The 9,351-nt window shown below is 33.7% G+C and overlaps 1 long non-coding RNA gene across 1 annotated transcript; it reads right to left on the bottom strand.

The window, feature by feature from the left end:
• Positions 1–7,218: 7,218 nt before the first annotated feature.
• LOC125871502 (uncharacterized) lies at positions 7,219–8,788 on the bottom strand. Its single transcript, XR_007447016.1, has 2 exons — positions 8,709–8,788; positions 7,219–7,477 (listed from the first exon to the last, which is right to left on the bottom strand). It is a non-coding gene; the product is annotated as an uncharacterized LOC125871502 (long non-coding RNA).
• Positions 8,789–9,351: the final 563 nt, after the last annotated feature.

The following is a 9,351-nucleotide window of genomic DNA, read 5'->3' as shown; positions in this document are numbered from 1 at the left end:
AACACGTATTCTCAAGAACTTATTAAGAGAAGTTTGCAAGGGACTTGGTCCCTGCAAGACTGCGATGTGAAAGGATGACAAGACATCTGTCAGAAAAGCTGCCACTTCTGATGTGGTAGGTGTGCAGCTTTTCTAAACAGCAGGCTCTCAACCAATGGGCGGTTCCAAGGAGTTTGTGTTCATTTTAATATAGTCACTTCCAACAAAACACAAACTCAAGACTTGGTAAAACAAAAACTCAGATTTTCTCTGAAAAATTCACAATCTTTAAAAGAAGGTCATCTTCAAGGAAGAACAATATTCATGCTCAACAAAGGGACCTGATAAAATGTTGAAGCGTCTTTGTTGAGTTTGAGTTTTGTTAGTTTTTGCAACTTGAAATTTCTCAAGAACACTTGCAAAGACTCACTTTCAAGAAGTATTCTCCGGCAAACACAACTAGGAACTGATCAAGCTGCAAGCATCTGAGTGTGTCTTAGGAGTTATACTTCCGTGCTTATATTGTAAGTCTGTTCCTAGTCTATAAAGGATTCAGATATTTGTTTCTGTGTGGAAAGGTCTAAGTCGGTTAGAGTTAGCCGGTTTAGTGAGCAGTGTTGTATCTGCTCATTCAAAGTCTAAGTCATCTAGGAGCTAGTTGATTTAGTGGGCGGTGTGGTATCCGCTTAGCAAAGTCTAAGTTATCTAAGGGTGATAGCTTAGTGGGCAGTGTTGTATCTACTCTGGCTCATCTAAGTAATAGGAGGTATTGCTTAGAATTGGGATTAGTAGGCTAATCTCGATTTGTAAACTTGCTTTTACTTTTGCTTGGAGAAGATTAGTAAAAGAAGTTTGAAAAGTCCTGGCAGGCCAGGTCGTGGTTTTACTCCCTTGAGCAAGGAGGTTTCCACGTAAAGTTGTTGTGCAATCTTTACTTTCAGCACTTAGTTTATTTTCTGTTATTGTAACTGTGCTGAGGACCTGGTCCCATCTAGACTAGTGGACGCATACATTCCAACAATTATCTTTCAAATAAAACTGTACTAAAATTGAAAACTACATATATATTTATTTAGTACTTGTGAAGATTATGCTTGACATCATCAAGATCAAAGAAAATCGTAGAATCATGGTAAGCTTTTGCTCAAATCTTGAGATTGGGAAACACTTGAAAAAAATTCATGTGTATTTGCTTTAACAAGAACAATAGTGTTGGACGGATACAAGGCTAACTACACCAATAATAGTGTTATTAGATGGTTCCCTTCTCCTACTGGACTACTAAAATACAACACATATGAGACTTCTAAGGGAAATTCTGGGCATAGCGTTGCAGCGTTTTGCATTAGAGATCAGAATAAAAAAAATTGGTTGCTTAAGGTGTTAAAATGTTTGATTCTACTAATTTAGTGGCAGAAGCAAAAACTATTAGAAAGAGATTGATATTTTGTAAGGAAAATAGACTGACTAATGTACTAGTAGAGACAAATTCTCTAGCAATGGTTAATATCAAAGAAGGAATGTGGGAAGTTCCTTGGAGTTTGAGTTTGGAGGTAAATACTATTAATGAGCTAATGAGGATTGTCTCAACAAGAATATAACATTTCCTCCGAAAAGAAAATATTCTTACTAGTCTTTTTAACTAACTTGATTTTTGGTTTTACAGGTGACTTTCAATAATATAATCAATTTCAGGAATTACCAAGTGAAGTCAAAAGAATCATTAATCTAGAAAAAATTGGCACTTCTCATATAAGAAGAAGACCCACAAATTAACTAGCAATTCATCAATATTTTTTATTTTATTTGATGCGGGTTTTTAATTATATGAAAGGAAATTGTTAGTAAACAATATACATCTCTCTTGAATGCAAATAACAAAGTCTGAAAAAATATTATATGATTATAGCATTATGCATCCGATGAGAGTTTAATTTTGGGGTGTCCTTTTGATGCTAAATCAAGATTTGGCTAAGTAAATCTAGTAAGTTTCTACTGTCTTGAAGACGGTCCTTCTTCCCTTGTATCAAATGTACATAACATATTAAATCTTAATTTTGAGGTTTTGACCTAGAATTTAATTTTTAGATAATGGTATTAATATATATATCTTTTGAGATTCAATCCATCAAAAGCTAGATAACGAGGCATAATCTAGATCTTGAGATCTAAGTTTAGTTTCATGGTAATGGAGGAGAGAGGTTTGGTTCTTAAGCATTGTTAGGGTTATTGATGAAAATGAAGAGGCAATAAAGGTCACTTTCTGCATTTTGATGATTTTGACATGCTTTTTTCAGGCTCATTCATGAATTTATGCCTTTCACCAATCTATGATGAAGTCGAAATAGATGTATAGATTCAAGAGATCAACTACAAACAACAAAGAGACAAAATTATCAGCGGAAAAAAGAAGAAGTGAAAAACATAAGCTTGATTTCACCTATTTTTTCATCTATGATCGAAGCAGTTGTGCCTCTTGAAGAACAATATTTGAGATAAGTTAGTGGTGAAATTGTTAATTATCAATGAAGATGTGATCTAGATGAAGCATGAAGAGGACAACTCTTTCATTTTCTTCTTTCCACTTTTAACTTCGTTGTTCCAGATAATCATTCTTTTTATTTTTTATTTTCTCTTTATTTTTTTGTTTGTTATTTTCATTCTATTTTTACTTTATCGATTGGTCCTGATCATTTGATGTAAAAAAAAAAACAATAGTCATATTAACATAAGAAAATTAAATTTTCAAGAAGTATGTCTAACTAGGTATGAATCTAATTCACCAAATTATGAAAATTATATAGTAAAATTTGATGTTTTGGACATCAGAATCAAAGAAATTCATTAAAGTACTATATACTTTAGTGATGAAACTTGATAAAGAACATTGAAAGATGAACCCTATCTTAATACTTTCTTGAGAATTCTTGTGTGTTGAAGTTTGGAGAGAGAATGAGATCATAGATTAAGAGAGAATTTAGTATCCAATATGATATATTCTTCTATTTGGATGCTAAAACGTTCATGACTTAGTCTTAGAAAAAAAATAAGAAAAAGATAAAAATACTTTTGGAAACCCCTTGTTTTATTTCTTAAAAGAATGAGTCTAGGAGGTCATTCTACGACTCATGGAAGTGGATCATGAATTTCAACCTTTTGTCATCCTACAGGTGTGTGTCCATGAGGCCATTCCATGGATTGTGGATGCATGACTCATAAAATGTGTTTATGGAATTCAGGAATTTTCACATTTTCTAGATCAGTTTCACGGCTCAAAGTATGGGTTGTGCTGTTAATCACGATTCGTCTAGTCAGATCGTGAAATTTTAAAAAAATATGTATTCTCAGAATTTTTTATATTGTTACATTTCACGGCTCCTGAAAAGCCTTCGTGAAATTTTAATTAGAGATGATTTTTTATACTACGTGTTGAGTATTTACTTATTTTAAATTTGGTGTATTGCATCAATAGAGTTCTTCTTTGAGACAACCCAAAGCAATGAAATGTTAACAAATATTTTTGAAGATCCGATCATCTTACATTTGAGAAACACGCTATTGACAGTCATGGAATCTTGAAATAATACTACTTATGTGAGGTATTTTGACTTAACATGAACTTTAAGAAAAGTGAAAAGATTCTAAAATGTTTAAAAAATACCCTTGTTAATAAATATAAATTGTTAGATATAAAACAAAATACTACTTTGACATGAAATAGAAAAAGTTATATTTTTTCTCTCTCCTCATAAGTTATTGTCAAATTAGTCATTAATGTAAAATAAAAGAGTCAAATATACTCATTTCTCTCCCTGCTTTCTAATGCATTCTCCATTCTCTCTCCGTTAGTTTCTCAATGAAGAAGATAGATTCCAAAATGATAGAGTTTTTGTCATTGCACGTAAAAGTAGTTCTTTTTTCTTGATTTTAATTATAGTTTCGAGAAATTGACAACATCAAAAAAAATTGTGGGGAGAGACTTGAATTTTTCACTTTAAAGCACCATTTTTTCTGTAAGTTATAAAATTTTAGCTAATGAACTCCATATAAGTAGAGATACCTCATCTTTAATTTTACAATTCTTCCTTTAATATTTTTTCAGTACTGAATCAGTGAATTCTTTTTTTAAAAAAGTGTATATTAAAATGAGTGATGAATTTTCAGAATACTCAATTACCACAAAAAATGATTGAATCAGAAGGAGTGTCAAGCAAAACTTAATTATGATTTTGTAAAGCAATCTAGTATTTTGTTCAACGCATACAAAATTATCATTTATCGTATTTGGAGACAATCTAGATTATGTGTTGCTAATGGTGATACGTTAAATGTTTCTACTAATCTTGCATGCAGCGTTGGGAGAAAAAGCATACAAGTCGATATCAACCAATTCAAAGAAATATTACTATGTCGTCGAACAAATATTCAATCTTTTTTTTTTGCAATAAATATGGAAAAATCAATAATTTTTTTATGTGTGAAAGAAGGCGCAATTAAGCCATACACCAACGCATCAAAGCGCACTTGACCAAAGAAAACAACAATGTGAGACTTCGATTTTGCCTCTCAATGATTGATTAGGGTACACTTCATTCAAATCCCATGTTTATAGATATGTTTAATTATGTCCATATCGATGAAAAATGATTTTACTTATCGAAAAAATCTGAAAGGTATTACCTTCTTCCCGAAGAAGAAGAGTCTAATCCATATCGTTCTTGCAAAAGTAAAAAAAATTATCACAAAATTCATGTTTATGGAAGCTATTGCATGTCCTATTTTTGACGCTAATGGAGTGGAGTTGTTTTCGGGAAAATAGGAATGTTTCCATTTGTAGTTAAGGAACCAGCCAAGCGGAATAGTGGAAATCGAACAACGGGAACTATCAAAACTAAACCAATTTTATCTTTGACTAAAGATGTCACAAGAGCTTGTTAGATAGATAAAAATTTTCCAGTCATTTTATCAAAATGGCCAGCTTCAATGTCAAGTGCACCAAATTTCATCCAACAAGATAATGCAAGACCACATATTGATGTTCATGATTTGAAATTCATGGAAGCTGCTCAACGGGATGGATTTGATACTAAGTTATGCTTTCAACTCCCTAATAATCCTGATCTTAATGATTTGGACCTTGAATTTTTTTAGAGCAATTCAATCTCTTCAATATCAAAATTCTCCAATTCAAATGTTGATGAATTAGTGGAGGTTGTTGAAAAATCCTTCAATGAAATGAAAGTAGAATGACTCAATCATGTACTTTTAACTTTGCAGTGTTGTATGAATGAGGTAATGAAAGATAAGGGTGGCAATAACTACAAAGTGCCTCATATGAATAAAGAAAAACTTAGAAGGAGATCTCCCGCTTCAAGTTCGTTGTGATGTTGATACTGTCAATCAAGCTTTAGCTCTACTTCAACAGTGATTGAATTACTACTATCAAAACAACTTGTGCTTTTGTACATTTTGATGTTTATATTAGAACTTTGAAAATTTAATTTAATTTGTGAATAGTTTGATGTTTATGTTAAAATCTTGCAAGTGTAATTTACTTTCGAAATAGTTTGAAATTTTTTCTGAGATGTTATAAATTCAACATGTTGAAGTAAAATTGTCATTTTGGTAAATGTAAGAAACTTTTACTTCTTGAAGTTTATATTTGAAAATTTTCATTTTTTAATTGTGAATCTTAATTAAAGAAAAAAAAAGAAACACTAATCAAAGTTTTTTTTTTAAGTAAGGACAACTTTTTATTTTACATTCTTTAATTTTTAAAAATAAAAATAAAATTACATTCACGTTTTTTAATTTCACAATTCTATCAATAGTTAAAAGAAAAAAAGGATATGAAAAAGTTGTGAAAAGAAAGAGAAGGGTATAACAAAGTAGTGAAAAAAATGTTGATAATGTTGATTGTCAAAAAAGAGAAAAGTCTCTGTAATTTACTCATTTTTATTGACTTTCTTTAAAATAAAGGAGTGCAACTTTTGAAATAATGAGATTCAAGAAAGGTAAAATAGGAATAATGTCATTAAATATTTACCAATAACGAATTGTGTCATTCTTTTTTAGACTGACTAAAAAGAAAAGTAAGTTGCATAAATTGGGATAGAGGGAGTAGGAGAGAAGAATCAAGAGAACAACAAATTATACTGAAAAAAATCATCAAGAAAATTATTATGTTTCATTATTTATCTCGAATGTAGTTAATATTCAACACTACAAAATTTATTGCTAACAAATGTGGCATGTTTGGTGGGATCAATTCTCTCTTCATCTCTTCTTCTTGTAAATTAGAAACTACAATTCAACTCTGCAACGATCTTAAAAGAAATTAAGAATGTTTCAAGCAAGGATTTTATTGTTGCTACATCTGCTGATCTTAGTTATGCTGACACACACAATAATTACTCGACTAAAGTTCAAGATTAGTCATTTGAAGGAATCTAAATATTTTTTCCCTTTGGTGATGGCAAAAAAAAAAAAAAGTATAAAATGACAATCATAAATGCAATTCATAGGGCCAACATTGTATTTATGTTGTTTGATAAACTTTTTAAAACTGAGTTCAATTTTAGAGAATCATAAGATTCAAAGAATTCTCCAATTTCAATGAAGGTCAACACCTTGATGATTGATGCAACTGACATGGGCGAAAAATTCACAATGACGGAGAAAGTCATCAGCTTAAGAGTAGTCTATTGATTGATTATAAAATCTTCATATCATTCAACTTATGAATAAGTTAAGATCTCTACAATTCTAGAGAATTAAATCACAATTTAATATTATAAAAAAATTGATATTGAATTTTTCACCAAACTAGTTGACTCTCAATGCACAAAAAATATTTGGTTAAATGACCACTCTAATAATTCAACAATTTACAAACACAGGCCCGTGAAAAACGGCCCACAGTAAAAAGCTGAAAATGGAAAATTGGATCCAATCCAAGTGGAAATGGAAATTCTATAAAAGACACCTAATGTGTAGGATTTCCTTTTTGTTGTCTCTTCATCACCTCCGCCTCTCTTACAAACATATATTCTCCTGAAGCTTTGAGGAACAAGAATTTTGTTCTTCTTATGTTGTGAAATGTTTATGTGTCACGACCCGATTTCTCAAGTCGTGATGGCACCTACTATAACCCACCAGTAGGTAAGCCAACCCGTAACCCGGAACAACAAGTAATGGGTCTGAGGGTAGAAACTAAACAAGAGAAGGCAAATAACAATATAAACAGGCGGAAGCAAACCAAAAACATATATACAAATAAAGATCCCTCCCAGAACCTGGAAGTCACTAGTACAGAGCTACTAACAAAATGAGTACAAGTCCCAAAAGTGGACAACAGAGACTGGACTGTCTCGAAAGGTAAAAGACAAGTCTATATATACAGATGGAGACTGAAATAGTACAAAACGTCGTGTGCTCACTCCCGTCTCCGGATCAGTCTGCTCCAAGCTCGATCAACGCTGGCTACTAGTGCCCGGACCTGCATCACGAAATAGATGCAGAGCGTAGCATGAGTACCAAAACAACAGGTACCCAGTAGGCATCATAGGCCGACTGAACTTGAAAAGTAAAGGCAATATGAAAAGAAGGAATAATACAAACCGAGGGTCAAGAGCGGAAATCTAAGTAACAATGGAATGCACACGAGTGTATAAAGAACTAACTAAAGTAATCTATAAGCTAACTACACCTAACTAGACCCCCATAAGCCCAGAAGGTACACTCGTGCGCAAATTAAATAAAAACCCGAACGGACCCCCATAAGCCCGATGAGTACACAGAATAATTATAACTAAAGAGAATTGCATAAAAGAACCCAAGAACGAAAAACATCAAACCAGAACCTCAACCCTAATTAGTAGAATCTGACAGTACGGAGGCCGGACCTCGAACCGGATGCTCACAAGAAATACCCAAGTAACCAATCACAAGTAACAAGTATAAGAGGCCGGAACTCTAACCGGATGCTCTATATAGGTATCTGAGCAATAGAGGCCGGACCTTAAACCGGATGCTCTATATAAATATCTCTGCAATAGAGGCCGGACCTTAAACCGGATACTCTATATAAATATATGGGCAATAGAGGTCGGACCTTAAACCGGATGCTCTATAAAGGTGCCAATGTAGCTGCTGAAAGAGTCCTAATCGATCCACACTCATAAATGTCCATGGAACGCCGTCCATACTTAGCCAATCAATGTAAGTCCTTGGAACCAAATCGAAAATCAAATTCAAATCGCGAAGTAGAACTAGTGTCGCCGATGTAACTCGTGAAGCCGTAACATCGGGGAAAATAAGAATAACTATAGTCGGAGAAAGAGTATCGCTTAACTAAGGCCCAAACTATCAGACTCAAGTCTGCTACACCAGTCTACAAGGATCTAAGCCGACCGAGCGACGTCGGGGCAAAACTAAGGCCTATTGGATCCGAATAATGTATTTCTAAGGCAAGCCCTAGTCAAACCTAAACTAAGGCCCAACATTCTTCAAATAAACAATAATTAAGCGTGCAAGCACTCCACATATCGAGGAGGATCCGTTAATAACACAAAGCATGCTCACAGTTACCCGATAATTCCCGAAATAGATCGAAAACATGATTTCTTAACACCTATGCACGATTCAATAACTACCCAACCCAAATCCCAACTAATCAACATGCATTCACATTCTCGAGCTCAATCTAAGAGAGGAAAACCGTAGCCTACCTGTAGGTCGATCACACGCGCTCCAAAATCACTCCTTTGGAGCTTTCCCTTTATGAACGGTCTCGAAACGCTTCCCCGCTATCAAAAATAGTATCACAACGTTAATACGGTCGTTTAGACACCAAAATCACAACAAACAAAGACGGGTCAATTTTGGAGTCAAAATGAGAATCGTGGGACCCGCGCAGGAAATTCCGAAATTAACCCCAAAAGTGGGTCCTAACCAGTTCCCCCAGCTCATGTCCCAAAATGGGACACAATTCGGGGCTCGGGAACAACACAATATCAACAAGCAACTAAAACCCAATTTTTCTCAAAATTTAGAAATGGGACAGCAGCTAATACAGCGTTTTTACCAAAAACGGGCGATCTACAGTAAAACCTGACGACACCACAATGTTCTCCTCGAAAAACCACTCAAGATAGCCTCAAAAATCACCAAAATCGGATCTAAAATGGCTAAGAAAACAAGTCTAAAAAATTTCCAAAATCAAGCTTACAAAAAAAGTCTGGCAGCAGGTGTTTTTCGAAATTTACCTCAAACGGGGACTCCAAATCACTATCCGACCTCACCAACACGTTGCCCTCGAAAAATCTCACAACTTAGCCTTTTGGATCACCCAAATCGGTTGAGAGATGAGAG

This window comes from Solanum stenotomum, chromosome 7 (genome assembly GCF_019186545.1).
Source record: "Solanum stenotomum isolate F172 chromosome 7, ASM1918654v1, whole genome shotgun sequence".
Taxonomy (NCBI): Eukaryota; Viridiplantae; Streptophyta; class Magnoliopsida; order Solanales; family Solanaceae; genus Solanum; species Solanum stenotomum.
The sequence above is the reverse complement of the archived record's forward strand: the minus strand, read 5'-3'. Positions and strand labels throughout refer to the sequence as shown.